Source organism: Varroa destructor, unplaced genomic scaffold, assembly GCF_002443255.2.
Source record: "Varroa destructor unplaced genomic scaffold, Vdes_3.0 BEIS01000007.1, whole genome shotgun sequence".
Classification (NCBI taxonomy): domain Eukaryota; kingdom Metazoa; phylum Arthropoda; class Arachnida; order Mesostigmata; family Varroidae; genus Varroa; species Varroa destructor.
Window position 1 is genome coordinate 9,207,201 of NW_019211460.1, and position 23,029 is coordinate 9,230,229.

General features: G+C 39.0%; 1 long non-coding RNA gene across 8 annotated transcripts in view; it reads right to left on the reverse strand.

Annotated features, from left to right (window-relative positions):
* Positions 1-465: 465 nt before the first annotated feature.
* LOC111254563 (uncharacterized) overlaps positions 466-23,029 on the reverse strand; it is a 32,281-nt gene continuing 9,717 nt past the window's right edge. The window contains exons 3-7 of one of the 8 annotated variants that reach the window (XR_015316801.1): positions 9,298-9,499; positions 8,960-8,980; positions 7,306-7,531; positions 3,870-4,896; positions 466-3,542 (exon numbers count right to left, since the gene is read on the reverse strand). This is a non-coding gene — a long non-coding RNA (uncharacterized LOC111254563). Of the gene's footprint in view, positions 3,543-3,726; positions 4,897-7,305; positions 7,532-8,959; positions 9,012-9,297; positions 9,500-17,088; positions 18,688-19,019; positions 19,217-23,029 lie in introns of those variants that run through there. The other 7 variants (XR_015316803.1, XR_002675087.2, XR_015316806.1 and 4 more) reach the window with 7 other exon arrangements.

The following is a 23,029-nucleotide window of genomic DNA, read 5'->3' on the forward strand; positions in this document are numbered from 1 at the left end:
CTAGTTTTTCTCTCTATATAAAGGCAAAATGAAGTACTCCGATGCACCCTTTTCAGTACATTGCTTCGTTTCCCGGTTCTGTTTACACCTTACCTGCCCCGTTGTAGCCCTTAAGGGAGCCACTCTTATATATACAATACTAAATATTAAGATTTTCATGCCCAACACCGCTGTTAAGCAGTGCTTCAGACGGTTAGCTTGCTATGCAAAACCAACTAGGTCTATCCATCTAGCCTTCAACCTAGACTTCGTCACGTATCTTTAAATTTACCCGATAAATAATACTATATACATCTCCCTAAGATAAAGTCCATACCCTAACAAGAGAGCCTTTGCGGTATAGGCTCAGATAATTACATAAGCAGTATTTCGATCAACTTATTTGCAGCAGTTATTGGCTATTAATCGTTTTAAGTTTCTACCAATGAGACATAACTGTTCTTGGTTATGTTAAAAGTACGATACTTTGTAAACCATATAGAAAAATTATATTTCTTTTTATTATATTATATATTAATTATATTTACTAATACAGCCATGGCAGTTATAAACAAACTACTACGCTGATCGAAGTAAATAGAAAAAAGAATTCTCAAGCAAATATAGGTATATTGATTCAGCTCATAAACAGAGTCATCCTAGTAGTCTATCGTTGAAACATGGTGAAACATATCTTTATTTGTAGTGCCGTAGAATAACGTTGAGTCGAAATTGAGCGAGTTGAGCTTTAGCGTGCGTCAATAAACCTTGCATATACTGAAGTTATATTACGGTGTACTACGGGAACGCTATAAGTTGATATAACTCGATGACAACAACCAAATCACTGATACATTCTACGAATATTCCGCCCGGGGTTCGTTCTGCCATCCATAGGTTGTTAACGTACTTGGTCGGCTATAATTGTTAAACTACGTTGACTTTTCTCTAGCGGACTATGGTTAAAGGACCTGCTCTCTGCAAAGTATAGTAGACATGCTGTAATTTCTTGTATCCACTGTCCATTTGATGCCTTACAATGGCGTCTGAAGGTGATATAGGACTCGTGCCCATCCAGCAAACGCCCCCTTTTTCGTACCCAAACAACAACAACAACCCTTCAACAGTTCCGCACTGAGCCAAGTAAACAAGTTTACGTGGCACTCTCTTGACAAGCGGATGACAAATAGCTAGTTTCCTACATAGTTATGCTGTGCGATACAATATAAAGGAGCAAGCTTTGCGAGGTCGTTGATGTCTAGCTCGGAGACGCGTCCACACTGTAGACTGAGCCTTGAAACAGGCTTCGGCGAGTGGCCAGAGACGCAAGCATTGACGAAAGACAGCTGTAGTGGAAGGGGGATGATAATAACGGCATTACGCTTATCTGATAATCGATATTTCTAGCGACGTGTGGTTAGGTGTCTTAGGGCAAGTCAAATTTTAAAGAATCTAACCATATCAAGTGCCAAGATCGGACGTTATTCTGTTAGCCTATACTTAACGTGTTCTATACTTCCCAATTCATTTTCTGCGACAGCGCCGCAATAGGCATTGATAAGGGCAATGCCATAAAAACGACTTTAGTCGTTCCGTCCTGAAATTACCTTGCCTAGTTTTTTTTTTACACTTATGGATCTTTAGATTGATTTTGCTACCGCAGTGATGGTTGAAAAAATATCGATTGGAGGATTAGGTCAATAAAAGAAGCTTGTGAGGCATTATACGAAGTAGAAGCACCTTCTCAAACGTAATCCGTAGTAAAACGTGGACAACAATTCAATCAAAGTTGTTCGTTCATATATAACACTTTTGAAGAACAAGCTATATTTGACGCAAACAATAACGTTATAAGGTTGTTACGCTTTAACATTTCGTTATATGCACAAACAAAAGTAGTGTCCGTTATTGAGTTGTAAGAAAAGGAACAGTTTGAAATAAAGAGGATACCTTTAAAGTTGCTATATAAATAAGTATACGAATTAAGTACATACAACATTTAGAGCTGTGTACCCCATTGTTGACCTAGTTGTTACTATCCGTAGAAGTAGCACTTGTATATGGTTGAGCTTAACAGAATAGTTGGCACACGTTCAGGGGATTAGGGAAAATGTCATGAGGATCTTCAAGTATCGTTACTTTTAGAGAAGTTACGAAAGCGAACTATATATCATATTTATTGGTGGGATAAAAGCTATGTACATAATGATTCTCTGGTGTCACTTTTTCGACTTTTCCAACGATCTTCGGTTACTGGTTACCTTTGCCAGTTAGATATTTTCTTAAGATATTTATTGCATGATCCGTTTATCTTGCGATTGACCCGCACGTGCCTGTAGCGTACTTCCTATAACTACGAAGTCAGTTAGTACGTAAGGTTCCGAATCGGCTTTTTACCTCTCAATTAACGTTTATTTCAGAATAGTGACTGTGAAGCACGTTTGTACCCCAACGAGGGCATTTATAAACCGATAATATGTCTCGTTATGACAAAGATGTCATAATTTGATTTTCAAGTTATTCTCCCCTATAACTTGTTGCTCGACCTGTGTCGATCTCTACAGAAAAAAAAAAAAAAAAACTGAAATTCGAAGAGTTGAACGCGTTCTTCGGCGAAGACGATAAATGGATCAGGATTAAATTTCTTAAATATCAATTCTTTATCGAAAATAAGGCCGAAAAAAGTTATAAGCTGATTCTTTCGAATTTATTCCCTGTACATCCACATACCGCATTATGTTCTTATTCAGTAGGTATGTAGTTCAGTTCTACAAGTGGGCAATGAGATCACATTAAAATTTTTTTTTAAAAAAAGATCACATAAAAACGTCTACCAGAACACATTAGCAATGACTACCGACAAGTATATAGAATTTTTACAGTCTTAAACTATATAGAGAGCAAAGCAATCATCATCGCCAAAATTCACGTTCCGTTCAGACAATATAAGGAGCGCGAGGGGGCTTTCTCGACACCTTAGGCTCTTCCAGCAAGGTTTTAATGGCCTACAATAGCTTTCTACACACGCACACAATAGGGGCACAATAGGGATAAAACAGATCCGATAAGCGTCTATACATGAAGCCTATTAACGACAACTGCTGTTAACGATCTCCATCCACTATAAGATAGCTGTCCTTGGTGACTATCAGTGAATTAGATTTGAAGGGCCTTCGGGATAAAAGTGGCCTGTAGAGTTTTCTTTCTAACCGCAGCTAGGTCTCGAAGCTACACATTGCTTTAAAGACTGCTCGGACGCTGGGAACTCTAGCCACAGTGATGCGATTTCTAGAACAAACTTTACAGCCGATCTATAATTTTTCTAATCCACACATAGCTTGTCCATGATCGTTAAAAGATGCGCCGCTTAAGACTCGTCGTAGATAGTTTGCAGTAACAATTGTGTTTGGCTGGATACGGTACAATATTTACGTAGACAAAGAGGATTACCTCAAGAAGTTTTATAGACAGGATCTTTGCATTCGCAGAGGATTGTCGTAGTTAGTTCTTTGTCTAGCGCTACAAGTTCAAGTCCGACTCGTTTGGCAAGCAGTAATCCTTACCTTTAAAGGATCAGCTAACGTCACGCTCGGAACATATGAAATCGAATTAAGTTGTACCAGAAATGAAAGACTGAACAACTCAATCGCACAGGCAAAAGCCATACGTCTAATCTCATCACTTATTATTAGTAAATGTCAAAACTGTAATGACCATTTAAAAAAAAAAAAAAAAAACAATAACTAATTTACAAAGTAGTACTTTGTCAAGTTGGAAGTTGGACAAAATATTTATATTTCATGTCTTCATTCACGGTTCGTACACAAGGTAGGAGCGAAAAAAACGAGAGGAATTATTGAACGAAGATATTTAACATTAACAAGACTAACCTTCTATTGCATATGTTTAACTTTCTTCTGTTGGATGTACGGTTCAACCAAGCTGACAAAAAAGCATTTGGCGTACGAGCATTTCTATCGCCTCCAGAGCGGTTCCGCGTATCCAAAACATGTACAATCATTAAAAGGATCCTATGGTTTATCGATCTTGCGGATATATCCGGAATGTATTATATTAGTTTAACCAAATGCTTCCAAGACTGAGTATAAGCAAAACATACGTTTTGAGCTAAATGCGCGTACTCTAAAAGCGTCATTCCTAATAATTATGTTTACTCGATATAGCCGCCGTTCGCCTCGATCATATTGATCTAAATCTCTTACAAAATTTAAAGTAATTCTACAATCAGTGATGTTTGTCAGTTTGTCGTTCTACAATCAGAAAGATTTGTTAGACGCTCCTTCAATCACTTTCCACATGTAGCAATGTCAAGTAATAGTAAGTTAAATCTAGATTGTGCAGCATCGCAGAATATGCCCATCTGCTCAAGTAGCTAAGCGCGTACTGACCGATTAGTGTAACTTAAGGCTTCCGGCCTGTTTGAAGATGTTTCTGCGACTGATCTCTCAATATAAAATAACTTCTTCTCAGAGAAGTATCGAGAACGATTCGCTACTTCACGTTTACGCAAACGACACCGATGAAATCTTTTAGCTTCTTTGCTTTCAGAAATATATTCGTTTGACTTTCTTGACAGATAACGTGGGCCTGAGGTCCTAGTTAACAATTGTTGATGCGGTACAGATCCACAAAACATTTATTTATCAATGACCTAATAACAGCGGAAAAATTGTCATAAATTTACCTTTGGACATCTCCGGTTAGCTGTAGAGTTCACAGTGAGTTTTGTCTGCCGTAAATTGTCTACCGAGCTGTGCTAGGATCGACAGATAAATATTTACAGAAGAAATGTACTACCTTGGATTTGTTGCGTATGAGGAAACTGGATAATTGCTGATCTCGGCTAAAAATCTATGGCAGAATACAGTTCTCCGCGATGGCTGCAAGTTTATCTACCTGAAACAAGTTTTCATCAAACAAGGACAAGTGCATTCGTGAGGTCGCAAGCCAAAAGTCAAAAGCAGTCCTAATTTAGTCGTTGCACTTTGTATATATACATATATAAATGTAATAAAAACTGAAAATGTTACGGTATTGAAAAATCAGTGTAGTGGTAACAGAGGTACTTCTTTTTTGTGAGTTCAATGAAATCGATGGATATAAGATGGACAGGTCCGTTTAAATGCAAAACCGTACTAATACTGAGTAGATCAATGATATAAACGGAAATATAAGCATATTATGCTATAGAAATATTACAATCACGTATCATATATGAACACCTTCACAGATGATTTAATAATGAAAGGTCGGTACGGTTTTCAAAAACGCTAAGATGAACTTCGGACCTCAACGCCTAATGTACCTCTTTGTCACTATAACAAATCAATTATGTATACATGTTTTTGTCGTCAGAGAGTGGCTAGATAGGTTAGAGATTAATCTTATTTAAGGAAAAAGCGTTTGTTTATCTACACTTTTTGGAGTTACTTAGACATCATGCAAAGGTCACCATGTTTATCGGCATTGGCTGTTGTGGAAATGTGTGCTCATATATCCTATTTCTGTGTAATGCGGGTGGCTCCTGCAAATGCTTCTTTTCAAATGCTAAAATAAACCGTAAATAAACGAGCAAAACACAAGGATACTTGCAGTATTTGGAGGTAAATAAAATACGATTGTATCTATGGTGCACGGCGCCTGAACTTGCTTCAATAATGTCGGATGTGTTATGCTTGATAAGCCGTAGTTTACCTCTATTAATAGTATCATGAGATCCGGTAGATTAGGAAACAAACTAATCAACGGGCCCCAATGAATGTTACACGGCACGTATCCATTTACTTTTTGATGGCCTATCTATGAAAAGGTCATGCATGACCTTCCGACCATTAAATTACAGGGTTACCGCAAAACAAATACTTATAGCGACCCAGACAAATGAGACCGGAAAAGGATCCAGACAAATGCACCGTCCAACTCGACAGCCACCAGGTAATTATACAAAATGAATGGACCCACAGTTAATCTACTATAAAATGAAACGTATGCTCGATTTAGTGTGTCTTTTTCGTAATACCAGCTAGGATTGATATAGGTGACAGTTTGCCGGTTTCCTTTCTTACGTTTAATTAAAATTCAACGCTACCCCATGAAGTTTATCATATAAAGCTCTCGGAGCAGTAGAAATTTCTCAATTCAGATCTTACGAGCGAAATGTTCGGAAGATTTTGCGAATTTATGGCAACTTATGTCCTGATAGAGTCTCTTACATAGATTATCATTATCTGGTTTATGCCGAAGAACACCATATGGATTATGCGTTTATTATTCGTTAACTAAATCATTAGACAAAGAACGCATTTAATGAAAAAATCAAGACTGTCGAGTCAAAAATTGGTTTACATAATGAGCTACCTAAAGTCTGCTACCTAATGTAAGTATATTTTTTTAGAACGTTTTTTCTGCAATCCTCTCAAATGACAGCCGTTCGTCTTATATTACTTCAGTAGTTTCCCTTTTCAATAGATATAAATTTGGAAAAGTTGCTTGGACAATCTGTTTCAGGTTTTTACCCTGAAACGCTTAAAATATTTTCAATTTTAGTCGATAGAATCGCTGCAGAACTTGAAATCACATTAAGTTCTACATCAAGAACTTAAGCTAGTATAACTTTGATGGCTACTAGCAGGAAATGATAATAGGTAACGAAAGGAAACGAGGACGTTTGATCCCTAAAGTAGAGTTTGAAGTATCGAATACTCGACGTCCACGATGAAATGAACCAGCTGAAAGATGTAATCTACATTTTGCATACAATCGCTAAAAAAAAAAAAAAAGAAGAAGAAAAAACAAAGTATAAAATCTACTTCTTCTGTATCCAGTTAGTTGCGTTTTACCGTCAAGTTCTCATGAGCTTAATGCGCCGAGTCCAAGGCAAGCTAATAAGGATCGACATGGTTGCCTCTATGGGCGCTAAGGTAGCGTTTTGTCGTTAACACTATGGAGTTTAGGTTATAGGTGCGGTTCTGCTGTTCCACTCATAACTAGCATACTTATTGTTCGTGGTAATATCTTCTACGAAAGATGCTATTAAGCTGGAGATGTCACGTCGCTATACAACCTTATTTCGAAACGGTCATGCAAAAAGCGCTGTAAAGTATTTCATGCGATTCCTTTATTTTTCTCGTACTGCCATAATGGCGCGTTTATCTCGCGATTTTGTTTTAATCTCTATTTGCAATTATGTGTTAGATTTTTCCTTGTTTCAAGAGAGCATAACACATTTAGGTAACATCTTCACTTAATACCCTTCCCTAAAATTTGCCCCGGGAAGGAGCAATTTGAAGCCTATCTCTGTCGTACCTTGACTACTGGGCAGGCCAAGTTGGCTACCTGGATCGCCTCCATTGTCATCATAACGAATACCCGTATCTCTTTGCCCACGTAACGCCAGCGCGAGGGCATATCTCGCATCCACTTGCACCGGCCACTTTAGTCCGTCCCCGGTTTGAACGGCAGTTCCTACCATCGTCACACACTTTGACGCAGTAAACGGCGCATATCAACGCCATAAATACATATGGCCCTGCTAAAGAAAAAAAAAACTAATATCTGTATCCTTAATCTATATCGTTTCAACCATATATCAGCTGGATAGCGGCAGGAGATATGGGAATATTCTGACCATTGCACTAGGCCAATCTCTGGTCCGGCATTGACGGCAACGTTTTACAGGATCGAATGCGAGCAATTGCATGGGTTGAGAGTACGCCAACATCCACACCCATGTTTTCGGATAGAGAAGGGCACATTTTATGGTTCTAAGCTGTAATGTCTAAGAACGCACAATAGTCGATTTTACGCCCTGACTGAGTGACAGACTCGTAATTGTGTAATATGGCGAACTACGGCCATAACGGATCGCACCAAGTAGATTAGGGCGATGCATCGGACAACTTTATTTTGGTCGTTAGCCATTCAAAAGCAAGAACGTAAAATACGTGAAGCAAAGGTTTTTACTTAATTATGTAAATCGAAATATTCTGAAGTGTTCGAAGTGAATCGAGCGCGAAAAAAAAGGCTACAAGTCTGCTTATTTTGTAATTAACTCTGCGTAGTAATTTACGTGCGTTGTAATATAACCATGTTGCTATTTTCTTTTAGATAGCTTTGTTGTTGGCGCGATATCAGTACATTAAAATGAATTTTAGAGTCAACCTAGGTTTGGCTCAGTAATTCATATCGATGCGTTGCTACACCGATAAAATTGGTTTGCCTTTACCAGTATTCGTCTATTTCTCCTCGGCTGAATATAAATTACGCGACTTCCGCCGCCGATCAGTCTGTTGCAACCGTATTCTGTAGCGAACAGAATTTACTCGGAAATCAGACGCCAGATGTAGCGTGTCAAACAAACGTAATTGTTTCACGTACGATTTTAGAACTGCAAAAACTGCTTAGAAGCATTTATGACATGCAAAGATGCCAGTCGGAGACCGGAGAACGCATCATGCCACAGTTGATTTACTTTTTTTTTTTACGGAAGGTGGTTCTAAAGGAAAAAAAATTAAACGTTGCCCTCTAAACCCTTATCAAAAATTACTACTCATGGTTTGAGAACAGTCTTTTTTCAGGACTTCCTGGCCGTAAACGCAGGATCAAAATCTAGGTAATGCCTTTCAGAACGTGCTCCGGCCTCTAAATCAAGGCACCTATTTTTTCAACTTAGCAGATTACCTGCAAGTAATTCTGTCAATCCGGTTGTATACCTTACAAATGTCGAAAGCAGAAAAACAAGGCGTTCTTGAGCCCAATAGAGGCATCCCTAATCCTTAAATGGTCACATATCTCTGAAGCTAAATTCGTTGCCAATGCCACCGTCATCACAGGTTTTCGTGAACTGTTCATCGTTCGCGTGTCACAATCATACTATCAAATAGAACCTGCTTAAGGTTACCAGAGCCGTTGGTGCAACTACTATTATAAAATGAGTGAGTGAAATGAGATTTTGTCTTACCTGAACAAAATACAGGAGAGGCTGAAAACAGAACAAGGGAAAACTGGCAGTACTACTGGAACAGATCAAGATTTATGAGCGTATACATTCATGCTATGTGGCACCCCACTAAGACGAAGAAGCGGCGGTGTCAAGGTAATGCTTGATTAGCGTACGCTTTGAGTGCGAAAACTGCCGTCTTTTTCGTCTGATGAGAAAGAACGAGTATTCAGGCGCTACCGTGCCCTCGTACTAAGCATGCCATTCATCACGCGCGGCTCGGATCAGACAACGGAACACACTATGCAGCCCTTTGTATTCGCAGAGAATGTCACTGGGCCGTTCAGCCGTTACTATACCTGTATAGTCTATCCGACGACTCGATGGTTAGATGTCTCAGGAAAAGATATGTTCGCTCGCAAATGGGGTCATAGGTGACTGTCCGTGATGGGGCGAACCGGAGATTGGCAGAAGCTGGGCTGGGAAAACTGCTCCGCTAAGAGCAATTCAATAGCGCATTTCATTATTCGGAGTTCACTTATAACTCACCTTATCGATATCCTAAAAAAAAAAGGAGTTTTAGATAAAATTCTTTTTCTAGGTGGCACATTTGTAGTAAAGTTCTCACAGTAGTAGCACAGGTAATGTTTACTATATAATATAAAACTGTTCATTTAACTAGCTAGAGTTGGGAAAGCTGTATGTAGCAGGACATATGGATTTTCTACTAGAGATTTTATGCTCTGCTCAATTTTTTCCGATTCTATTAAAGGAATCCTGATCGGCGATTTGAGAAGTCAGAACAAAGATCGCGCAGTTTCAATGGCGATTACTGCGACAGGATGTATGCAAAGGCACTGATGCTGAATAAGACTGGGTGTCATATTTTGGTGCAATTCATCAATCTGCTTTGTCCGACCTACAATATAATAAACTTGAGCAACGTAAATCTGAACCGCGAACTCGATCAACACTGACATGCCCTCGGGACCAAAGGAATTCTATCTGATGGAACTCTGCGATAGCAGATGGTATCTGCGCCACTTCAAGCCCGAATCAACGACCGGTTCTGACTACGCAGCTGAATTTCAATTCAAGAACAAGTCAGACAAACTAAAATCTCTCAATGGATGAGAAGCTTGCCAATCTCAAATCGAGACGAACGGCACGATATATCAAACAGCGCCGTTCTCGTGGTGATCACGACAGAATGTAAGAAATATAGGTAACATATATAATAGCGCAATCTCGACTACAATAGATGCTTTAAGTTAAGTTAGTTATCGTGTGCCAACAACTCCAACGGTTTTCCACCAGTTAATTTTAAGGGGAGATGTTAAAGGCAACCGAAAACGATTATAGTCAGAGATAAGTTAGTAGGAAGTTCCAATACTTGGCAGCCAAGCAGGGTTAGTATGACCACAAGACATCATTCTATTTTCATTCTTTCTGTCAAAACCTATTAAAATCAGTAGCACTTTTGATACCCTTACAATATAATACATTATATCTTACTTCATGTGGCTTCATAAGCGAAAAGGCCCTTTTTGCACGATGTAATATATATAAAAGCATGCGTACAAGAAGCGCTATCCTATTTCTTAAGGACCTCTATATGGTTCTACGTTAATGCAAACACTTAAACTTTTCTTCTAAAAATGGTAACGTATTTCTTCTACTGCCAGAGCCTGCTACGCAACTGAGGACAATGGACAATGGGGCAATGAGTCAAAGGAACATTTATCGTTAAGTGAAATTCATTATGATTTTTTTTTAAAACCTTTTATTAGCTAGGGGACTGAATGGACAAGCGTCGTGCAACTGCTTACTGAAACGTTTGAAAATTCTACTTAACGTCCGTCGTTTTAGCTAGGAACCCAGTTATATCTGAAACATGAAAAAGACCAGTCTAGATGCTAGATAAATCATCTACTCATGTTGTAGATGCTACTGAAATACACTAATTACATACGAATAGAATAAAAGGACCCGCATATACTTAAGTAGGACAATCTTGGGTATTATTCAAGGTTTAGATCATTACTATGACCTAATCGATTCCAGCCGGTAGATAAACGTCACCTACCTGGGTCGTCAATGAACGAGATTAATCTAAAACCATACATAGGCCCAATGCACTCTCCCTACCCCCACGGAAAATGATGATAGCCTTACAAAGAAGTAAATATAAAAGTAAGTTATAAAAGATTCTTACAATTCGTATTGTGTACCGCAACTAGGAAACCGAAATACTCGGTAGAGAATGTCAAAAAACAGTCATTTCTGAAAAATGAGGACAGATAGATGCGATCGTGAAGTATTGCTTGTCTATGTAGTGAATGACACTACGCTACTGTATATAACAGTCTTGATAGGCGGCTCCTCACTCACAGTCAGTAAAACGCATCGCTTTTATTCAAAGCCGAATGGTGCTCAGGCCGCTGGGTACGCGTGCACACTCGTGATACTTTAGGCTTCCTGGCCCACCATGACTGCGCAACCAGGAACATCATTATGAGCATAATCACATAGCATTGGAGTGGCCATTCGATAACAGAGTGGGTCGTCATTGACTTCCTACATTTGCAACTTACTTGGTCATTATAGACTAGAAATCGTCATAATGCTGTATGTACATTTTACAGTATAAAATAACCTAAAGTTTAAAGACCGTCACGAGTTGATTTAGCTAGTCTTCTCATTAATGGTCGCTCGAACGGTTGCCGAACAGACTTCTATTAGTTGGGGGAAACGAGGGTTCGCAAAATTGTTTTCCCCCTAGAATTCCGCCACCTACACCGCTTAGCGTGTCTAGGAAGAGACAAGAAGAAACAATCGATGCCACCAAACTTTAAGCAGCTCAGTCACCCAGAAGTTAGCCAGCTTAAGCATAGACATATTACTGCAATAACCAGTTTAGGCTAATATTAGTATTGACAACTTTTCAGGTAGCTGCACATTTCTTAATTGATATATAATATATTTGTTCATTCTAACAACATTTGATTATGGAATTCTTGTATCATCTATCTATCTATCTATCTTGATCAAATTTTATGGAAAACGACTCTGCGGAAACGTGGTGCACGTCTCATGTATCTCTTTTTATATTTAATACTCACTTCGCTGGACAAAACGTGTCCGAGTATATTACGTAGCGACAGCCGTTAGTGCAGTGCTTTTGTGCTGACACGAGCGGCGGTTGTGCCTTCAGGCCAAGGTAGATATGTGGCCTGACTCGGTCTGGAAGGATTAGTGAAAGAAGGGATCCGTGTAATCTCGCCAAAGAAATAACGACGAATTGGCCAACCGAAGTGGGTGGGTTTTAGCCAAAGCTGTAGCCGACAGCAGCAAAAAGGCCAAGTGGACCGATTAGAGACACTCGGCGAAGAGGTGATTGTTGCTCTGGTGGAGTTTGACAACGAAGATTAAGGCTCGCTCAATGAGTAGTAGAAGCACTCCGGTACGGTTACACTTAGCAAGAGACGAGTGGAGTTTGATCTGCTTGCCAGTAGTGAGGGCTCGGTAAAGACAGATCGAGAATCAGGACAACGTGCCATGTAGGGTGAGCGCATACGTAATTGCGTTTATGCTTTATGCTATACGATATAATGACCCAGCTACGCAATAAAAGTGGTGGCATAGAGAACTCACTATAAGGACGACTGGATCCTAGGTTCAATGCACCCACGCCATTGAAGTACTGTCTGATCATAAAAAGGGGGGGAAATTGAGATACAGCAAAATGTAATGATAAGTCTAAGATTTCAGTATAAAAATAAGTGGCATATTAGAAAATTGAATAGAAACAGGTATTGCTGGAAAATGGCTTCTTAGGGAGCGATGTGTTGGTAAAGGCCACTAGAGCATGCATTTTGATTCGCGTTTCGCAATTAATTAAAAATATATTTTAGTAAGCACTTATTACCTATTAAACTAGGACAAATTGTTAAATTAACGCATTTGTGTTTTTAGGATTTCGGTTCAGACTGCTATCGTAAAGGATCATCGCTTTTTTAGCTGTTTACAAAAGTAAACATCCTATTAGCCCATGAACTTTGAATTTTGCACGACAGCGAATGCTCTAAATAGGTCGGACAATGCGCAAAAAAATTGCCAATGATAACTTCGGTTGGCTAGAAAGATTTTTATCTAAGCAACTTTTGCGAAGACTGACGCCGAACATGTAATTTACAAGCCTATACAGTTCCTAGTAAAGATCGTACGTAGCTCCTAACTTATACTCTAACTATATCTCACTTGATACATCGCATTCCTATATCGTCAACATTTACTAAAAGCTTGCTACCGTATGATCAAGCCCAATCACGGACCGCTATCACCGGCTATGCCTCATTGTGTATAACCATTGTATTGATAAACAAGAAAAACGGAATGATCCATATTTGTCTATAGGTTTGTATAGAGGCTAGCGGTAAACGTCCGAAACTTAATTATCCAGTATATAAGTGTCTACTCAGCGCTACGCCGGCAAGCGTTAATCGTACCCCGTCTAAGCTTCCTGCCTTGTCAAGTCTAACATGATTCAGTCTTCTAGCATGAGGATATAATCACAATGATTGGCTAGTCGTTTGCTTTTAGCTTCCAGTAAATATGTCCGGTCTGTTTTAAGCTGAACGGAAATTAGCCAAGCATCACATTTTTCATTAACTACTTGGCAAGCATTTCCCGCTAGCCACCTGCTGATAGCGACAGGAGATTGCGGTAAACTCATAAAAAAAAAATAATGGGTAGATAAATTAACGATAACGATACCAAAATTTCTGATACGATTTACGTAAGTCACGTGTGTATTAGAGGTTGCATTTATTCCGGTCGCTCACCTATTGATGATTCCGTGTGTGTGTGTTTATGAACTGTAGTCGGTGTCACATACGGTTTATCTCAGCTTGGAGAGCAAACTTTTCCAAATAGTTATTACAAAAATGTTTTACAGAATTTTGTGAAAGTCATTGAGATGCGTCTTTGACGTGTGCTTCTCTACAACTGTCCAGTTAAGACTGAAAGTCCTATGATTCGCATGATTAATACGACAATACCGTGCAAAAACCATGGCACGAAATCGCCAAAGAAATGGTGTTTACCTGGTAGTTGATGAAGTTCATATAACTGTTATAATAATAAACAGTTGGGAACGGATTCGACAGCCTTCGCTCCCAACCGTCTATTTTTTTTTTTATCTATGCGTTAACATTTTATCTATGCGACGAAGTTTGCGAACGAAAACCGATTGAATTTACTTCAATATAAGATACGAAGAACTAAGGAAAAACATTTTTTTTAATCGCAATGATAAACACTCAGAGGTCAAGTTGATGCTTTTCGAAGATCACAGCACTGGAGAAATCTCTGGCAGAGCGGTAAAGATATTAGCCAAAAGCACGGTATGTAAATGGTGCAGACGTTTCAAGGAAGTAGATTAGAATGTTGAGGGTTAGTGATGAAAATGCATTGCCACAAGCTTTGCATGAAAGTAGAGTTTATAATCTAAGGACGTTGTAGGCCAAAACTTGTATTTCACATGTAATCCGTCGCAGAACTGTAGCACAAATGCCGAAACTAAATAAAAAAGAATTGGTCCCCATAAATTGACACCAGGCCACTTAGAAATGCGTGTGGCACAATTTTCAAAGACGAAATTAACAAAAACGCATACGGTTGTCGTAGATGATAATGGTTCGATCTCTGCCGCCAGCCACCCAGAAGAGAAACTGGGTTCGTGGCAATATTGAGTAGGCTTGGGTGTGTAAGGTGATAGTTGTCTGCGCACTGGACATTAAAAGCATTTGCTACCAAGAACGGCACCATGAATGCAGCTCGCTATCTCGAGTTCCTCAAGTGAGAGCATGCAATTTGGTCAGACTTCATTCCCATGCCCAGCTTACTTTCTGGGTTGAGCAGAACCTCAGCTTGCCTATTCTCCCGTGTGAATTCAAAGCTTCTTATGCCCTAAAAAAGCTAACTGGTGGGATAAACATATACGACTATTGATTTACTTTGAGATGCATGAGATTGACGAATTACATGTGTGAGCGCTAATGAGAGGTATATAAGCGTCCAGAAGCCGAGGTAAGTATCTAAGAAATAACGACGGGTACCTCAAACACGTATTAAAATGAATCGTCGTTATAGCCCAACGATAAATCAACCAACAATAGTAATTAGTATTATTAACTTTCCAGTATAGGAACTAAACTTGCGAGCGCTTTTCAATGCACAGGGTTATAGTGAATATTTATAAAATTTACCAACCTCCTGTTTTTACTATATATATATATATATATATATATATATATACGAATACATGCAAATGTGAAGCGCTATAATTGCATTTCCTACAAGCATGTGCTCAAGGCGAGGGGCAAGAGTAATGTCATTTATTGTTTCTCAACCTCGAGGTTGCTTCTGTGCGTCAGATATTGAGGTTATGTTTCTCCTAATTAGCTCAGAAGGCCCCGATAGACCCGCGGATATATTAAGCGTTTGGCATGTTGTCCTGCATAACTGCTGGTGAAAAAGTTGGGTCGCACTCAGTTCGCAGGCTATGTTTAGAGAGGCCTTGCGAGAGCAAATACAAATACAGTGAGGACAACCACTAACAACAATCTTAAAAATAATAGAGTTGTACAGGCCTGTCTTGTACGCAAAAAATTATAACAAATATTGTAGGAGTTTTGTTAGTAAAAGCTGTCGACCAGTGATGAGCTGCACGACGATAGAGATAATCCTTATGGTTTATACTATCGCTATGCGTGTCAATTGATTGCATGTACAATACTATTTCTTAATTTAACAAAATCAACTCTTTGGCGTTGTAAGCTCGAATTTCTATCGAAAACCTATCACTACTTATTCCACGAAGGTGAACTATGCCGTGTAGAGGGAATACGTCAAGTTCTAGCACTGTCATATGTAAAGGTTAAAAAAGTTCGGCCCTCTACCATATTTAGCCCAGTGAAACTTAACCAAATCTTTTAGATAGATAGATAGATAGATAGATAATTACCCCGTGGGGGATATCTGCGCGGAAAATGGGTTATTCGGCTTTAATTGCAACCGAACTTTGTCTCTAGATCCGTCCATCCGGTAGCACTGTTCGTCTGGGAGGTGCCACGACGTCGACTTGGATTATCTTGCTTTCGGTAAAAGGGTACAGTGTAACATTGGGAACGAATGATTGAGCCGCAGCGTCAAAAAAAGAGAGACGTTGATCGTTATGATAAAGGAAGCTCTATGTTGCATGTTGCCGAAGATCAACATTATTTAGAGATTCATACTTATCGCCGCTCAATGGATATGTATTGATATACAATTTTTTAATGTACTTTAAATTGAGTCGTTTTAAAAAGTTGTTAAATCTATTTTAACGTTATCAGTTTTGCTACCCACCCTTCCACCAGTTTTCATAATTAGAGAAAAAAAAAAAAAAAAAAAAAGTAATTTCTAATTTAGCTTGGGAAAACAAGGTACTTCAGTGTTGTTTCTGATGATTTCGGAAATTTGCAACCATTTGTACCAATCTAAACCAGGACAACTGTGCGAACTAAATTTTTTTATAGCTGCAAAAAATGTCCTTCCAATCGGTCATGTACCTATATAAAACAATAAAACTACCATGTATCGCGATTACAAATCCTCGATTCAAAACTTACATATAGTTCTCAAATGGTTTTTTAATAGCAGTAATTTTGTATGCTATTGGTGTATAGGAACTTGCCTAAATGTCGCTCAAATATGCTGCATACGAAAAATTGTTACGAACCTAAGCCTTAGGCTGATAATAGGTCAAAGATCTTACAAGTACAAGGGCTCAAAATGGCCGAGAAAATCTTAAAAGGGTCAAAGACACCTCTTTTCAGTCTTTTCACTAAATTTTCGAGCTCTTTAAATCTCAACCATAATAAGGATCTTCCGGTTTTCTGCACGAAAGTTTTCCTCGAATTCTGCAGGACTCGTATGAAAATTGACAATGATGTTACGTAACAGAAAGGAACCTTTTAGTTTTGATGAAAGGGTCGCTTAGCATAGAAAGATTGGATAATGGCTGACCTTTACTTCTGAATCACCGATTCAACGTAACATTTTAGATAGATAGGTAAAAGAGGTTTAGGAAAATAAAAAGGCTTAAATTCTATTTGTTTTTATTAAAAGAATAGCCTCTACCCGCGTCTACACATTTGTGCAAGCGCTCATTCGAATCCAGAAAACAATTTTACAACGGGCTTTCTTGAACATATTTTGTTTCCCTTAATGATTCTGACTTAATGTTCCCAACGTTATCAAAGCGCCACTCTTTTAAAGTTCTTGACAGTATAACTTTCTTCAGCCTCGGCTCTTCAGAAAGCTTTCATTGGGCGATTGGTATTTAGTTTCGATACCATAAACATATTGCCATGTCCCATTACCAGTTTGCACAGCTCTGACTCCTCGTTAACTTCGTTTGATAATTTTTGAGCAAGCTTTATTTGGCACGGGATGTTTTCGGTCGGAATTCAACAATTTTGCAGTCTCTTAGTTCATGCCCAAAACAGTCGAAAAGCCTGTTGAGCATGAATTAAATGGTAACCTAATATCGTCATCAACCTCTTGGATATCGATCCGATAATCGTTCATAATGATTTCTTCTACCTGTCAGACGTTGTCGTCAATTCTTGATTCCCTGAGACGTAAAGATATTCGTCATCTTCGATTTCTTCACGGTTCCCTTGAGAAAGGGAAAAAGGTTTCTACCATTTGCAAACATCTTCAATACGGTGGTATGCTTTTTCTGTTCTTAAAATAAAATTTAATGCAAATCCTCTTTGTTCTCTTTTTGCCACGCAATAGTATAAGCAACGTTTCTGTGAACGTAAACAAAAGATACGGCCGAAAAGAGTGCATCTACGTAACAACAAAACATTTCGGCAACTCCATGGATACGACCTACGGAATTTTAGAATTGTGCGATTTTTTTTAGTAAATCCTGTATGTATCATAGGAATGATTTTCTCTGGTCGATAAATAACAATTATAACAATTAGTCTTATTGGGAACTCAACCGGGTGGTCAGCGAAAGGTTTCCCAAGGAATGAGGTAAAGGAAAGAATGGATTTCGTATAGATGGGTACGATTGGAAACCAATACGTCCGGTTAAAGATCGGGAAAATCGACATACGACAAGGGATGATAATAATGGGGCAAAACAGCATACAATGGTAACAGCAGGCTATTAAAACTAGACCCCTCTTAGAAAATTGCATACTAGCTGGGGTGTCCGTAGAAAAATAATCCGTACTTTACGGGTGCACTATTATGCGCAATATGTGGTACATGAAACGGACGAATGCCGAAAACTACATTGTTGTTCAGTTACGCTTTAAATACCTCACACGAGTCGTATTATACATTCCCGTCGTATAATTCAATGCCAGAGCAGCTGGAAAATACCGTCGATATGTATCCGAACTTACGACGCTGCGTAATTTCGAATTTCGAAAAAGTCTTGGATAAATTTTGTTAAACAGCCGTACATGTCAGCTTATCGTAGTCTACGCAGTTATCGCCTATCGCCAAAGTGCGAAAATCCGTGGGAGAGATAGGCGTCACCTAATCACCTTGATTTAACCGTGAGAATATAGATCCTCAATCTTCGTAGAATTGATGGCCCCGCTCGCTGACACATTCTGTCGATCTGCGCTCTGAAGACAGTTGAACGTATGCTAATACCCGCTTGTAGCAGGGCCAGTTTCCTACAAAAAATTGACATCTATTACTTGTAGCACAGAGGAAATAAGTCAGCTGATTGTTTCGCTAGGGATTAAAACACAAAGGGCTTCGTTGGCCGCGATGCCACTGTTTGACAGTAGCAGTGAAGTACTCGTATATAATGCATATTGTCTCACGCTTTACACTATGTTATTTGTACTAATTCGACAAGACCATAAAGCGATCTTCGCAGATTCCGTACCCATGTCGTTCGTACTATGTATACGCGACCTTATAACAAACAGGCAATTTAAAACAATCAACTATATTCAAAAAGTTTAATTATTTTCGTCTGAAAAGAAAGCTTGGAACTTACCGTTTAAACAGTTCGTGATTGATGGACATCTAATATCAAGGGCGAGTAGCGCTTGCGATAGCATATATTCGCTAACACAAATGTGTGCCCGATTTGTTAAAACTTGCACTTGCTCCATACATATCCATTGCTTACGATTTTAGTTGGGTCAACGTAAATAATTCCCTCCAACTCCATTCCAATACGAATCCCTCAAACTTTCAAATAATACGAGAAGCGTCCCAGTTAAATAAAATGCCTTTTTAGTAACACTGTCAATGGTATCCACCTACCACAGGCATCTAATACTCAACAATTCGTAGATAGAGTAAATATCAAGTAGAAAAGACTTTTCTGCATAATCTAAAGCCACTTTAGATTATTCTAACACTTTAATTTTATTGTTGCCTAAGATGAACACTAATGTACATAAAGAATTTTGTATGTTGAACGTTATTTAACTGTTGGTCTAATAAAAGGCGGTTTATATGGTACTAGTAAAAATAGGCTCGCTTCCGCACCGTTGGATTGAGCTTTCAAACGCAAGACTAAACAGGGCCTGCACATAGGCATCAGAGACAATCCTTTATCACACTCACAAAAACGGTTGATGTTATGTCTGTTTATCACAACGGGGATTTCTGCAACGGCCTGTTAGAAGCCATTATGTTAGTGTATAATGAAATGAAATGGCCAGCTAATTTCGGAATACTCCGGATTTCGGTTAAACTTCTTTATAAACACGGCACTATAAGCGTTTCTGTTAACTATGACGGTCATGTGTAATTATGGTTACCGCATGTGAATATAGCGTTGTAAAGAATTCTGCTGTTTTCGATCTTTTGGAACCTATTGTCCAATAGACGTCCACTCAGAGACTTCAGCTCATCGACTTTTACCTTTGCCAGCTTACCTTTGCCAGATTCTTCAGGCCGCCGTTACAATGTGACGGTTGAGTGATTATCGAACACAACAATGCACTTGCTTAAATGTCTTACGTGAAAACCACTGCGTAAATACTTTGCATTCGGCGCTTACTAACATCTTTTATATAGTAACGGCTTTCTGTACGTGAGCATGCAAGGGTAGAAATGGGTTCGCTTGGGCTCACAGGTAATCGCCACTGACAAAACGAACCCGTCTTTACGGTTAAACCTGCTAACCTCCACACGAAAACCTGAACGTCGATAATAATATTGAACGAAGACCAATAAATTTCTGCTAATAATGTACTACATTGTACAGCGCGACATAAAGGGACATTCCTAAATACAAACTTTGTTATTATCATAATTTCAGCTGTTTCAACCTGACATATTTTTGTGAGTTTTTGCCGGCAGTAAAATCAAATAAACTGCAACACCGATACATATCATGACAAACAAATAGGGATGATTTAGATCAAATACGTGTATGGGCGTGACGATGCTTTTCGATGAACCTTATATAGTACACTACGAAGTATCATGGCAAACAGCTGTGTAGACCGGATCTCTGATGCAGAACGACCTCAAACGTGGAACGATTGCATCCGTTAATAACAATTTCGTATCTCAAATATGATACTCGTATCACGTTTTCTAATTATATTACTTGACCGATTTTTTTCTCATTTTAGCTTAAAACGATTCAGCATCTTGTGACAATGGCTCACACGTACTGTTTTAACCAGCCAGCAGCTAGATAGCCACATAGCCCTTGTAACGAAATATTTACCTAGGAAGGATATGGCGTAAACCACAAGCTTTGTGTAGCTTTCATCTGCGTTTAGGTTTTAAGAAATGAATCCTGTCAAGGTGCTCCTCGAAGACGCTGCGAAATTTCCCCATAGTTTTTTTTATAATAGCTCTCAACGACTTCGTCCGCCGTACGGGCTACCCCAGTGCGTAGCTGTACCAGGGCGGCCAATTCCAAGAGCCGCCATCGTGTAAATTACAAGAACCACTGCTCACGTTTCTCTTATCTCTGTACAGGCAGCGATTTACTTAATAGAGAACATGATCAATTTAATTTGCGGAATATACATACAACAAACAGGCTGCTATTTTGGAGAAAGCCATTTTTTTTAGCTTAAAATGTTCCCCTTGGGTGTACGCCTGTAAAGGGAAACATTTCCACACTGCCGTGGTCTGTTTCCGAGTGAAATCCTAATTGTATAAAAAAAATACCCACTCTAAAGCCCACATACAGTAGCTATGTATATTTCATAGTATGGGATTGCCCATTCCTACCCCCCAATTGCTCCTTCGTAACTGACGACAGCTTTCTGCATCCGCTTTGCCTTGCTTCTGTGCCGTAGGCTAGCGGAGTGTTCGGATCTAATGTTTAACTAAAACCCCCACTGAAAAAAAATACAACGGCAGGGGTTACTATGGTAACGATTTACTTTCAATGAGAGTACGGGATAATAGACTTATGGGTATGGAAGAGTGTGGCCAGTGCGTATGTTGAGCTCCAATCGTGCACTAGAGCTAGATGAATACCTATATATAACTAAAAAAAATAAGCTTAAATATTTATTGGTAAAATGGTTTAGTAGCATTATATGTTGATTCGGCGATCGGTAATACGATATATATATATAAGTTAGTATAAACATAACAATTTTAGTGACCCTGACACAAAGATGGATCAGATCTGGACAAATGTCTTTAATGGATGAACAAGAAATTCAGATGGATAAAATTCGCTAGGGTGCCATTTGTCATCATCGATTGAAATGCCAAAGCGCACAGATCGCAAAACTAGGAGAATCCAATGCAGAAAGGGTGCTGTTTGGTTCTTTTTCAGGATGCAGGTTCAAAAAAGGAGGAGAGAAGTCGCGATGCAGGATGATGGTAGCACGGTTTAATTCGAACAGATTTCAACCGGCTTTGCTAAAATTCCGTATTCTTCAGAAGTTGCTACATTGAAGCGATAGAATGTCCGCTACAAAGTGATGATATGTTTGTAGTTATTGTATGAGAGAGAGAGAGAGAGAGAGAGGAGGCAATGTCTTTTACTTAGCTTTCAAAAAATTAATTTTTATCGGGATACAAGTTGCTAATCACTGTATGTCGTATAAGAATAATGTTATTTTTTATAAAATATACCGAATATACTTCAAGCTATAACTGGTGAGATGTTTCAGACCCAGGAAGGTAAGCATTAACGATTAGCAGCTTTTTTAGAGGGATCTTGAATATAGTTTGCTTACTCACGTTACTGTCCTTTGTAACATTTAAAAAAGACGAAGTGATCCTAAAAAAAAAACGTTGACTTTTACGTTAAGAACAGCATTAGCATCAAGTTAAACAGCTGACCTATAAACAAACAAGCTTCTAGTTTTAGGTCCGGTACCGCTTGCGAGTCGGTGCTCGGCACAAAACGGACCATGTTTACCTTCGTTTTTGAGTGAATTGGAGCTTGAGGCTGGTAGGCAAACATTTTACCAGAGCACCATTACAGTGACCTCGTGCTGGCTTTTCGTGGTGGAAGCCAGCGTAAAATAAACGTGACTGCTTTTAAACTTCCATTCCGTCTGATAGAAAGCCCAACAGCGTTAACAGACCTAAGACTTGAAATATTTAGACTTCAACTCAAGGTTCATGTGCGGGACCAGTGACCCCAAAAACGTAACGAGATGTCAGAAAACTATCTTTTGAATCAATAACGATTGTTGTATTAAGGCCTTATAATTTCAAGGATTGGTTAACCAACAGCTCCACCATTTCTGCCGGTCAGAATGTTGGACATGCTGAAGAGTTATTATTTATAAACGGTAAACTTTATTATGTGGGCCTTGCATACCGAAATTCTCCTCTGTATGCAAACTGAACCAAACAGCCTATCGCCAAGTGTTAATAGTTCTAATGATGTAGCTGGCCCTGAGTCGTTCCTCTAGCTATTGTTAACACTACACTGGTGTACTTCATTGCAATGAAAACTGCCTCGCACGTTGGGCTCATTACTGCGGCTCGCGTTCTAAAGAGCTCCACGCGTTTGTATTGAGGTCCCAAATAATATAAACTTGTATCTTTTCGTGTTTACCT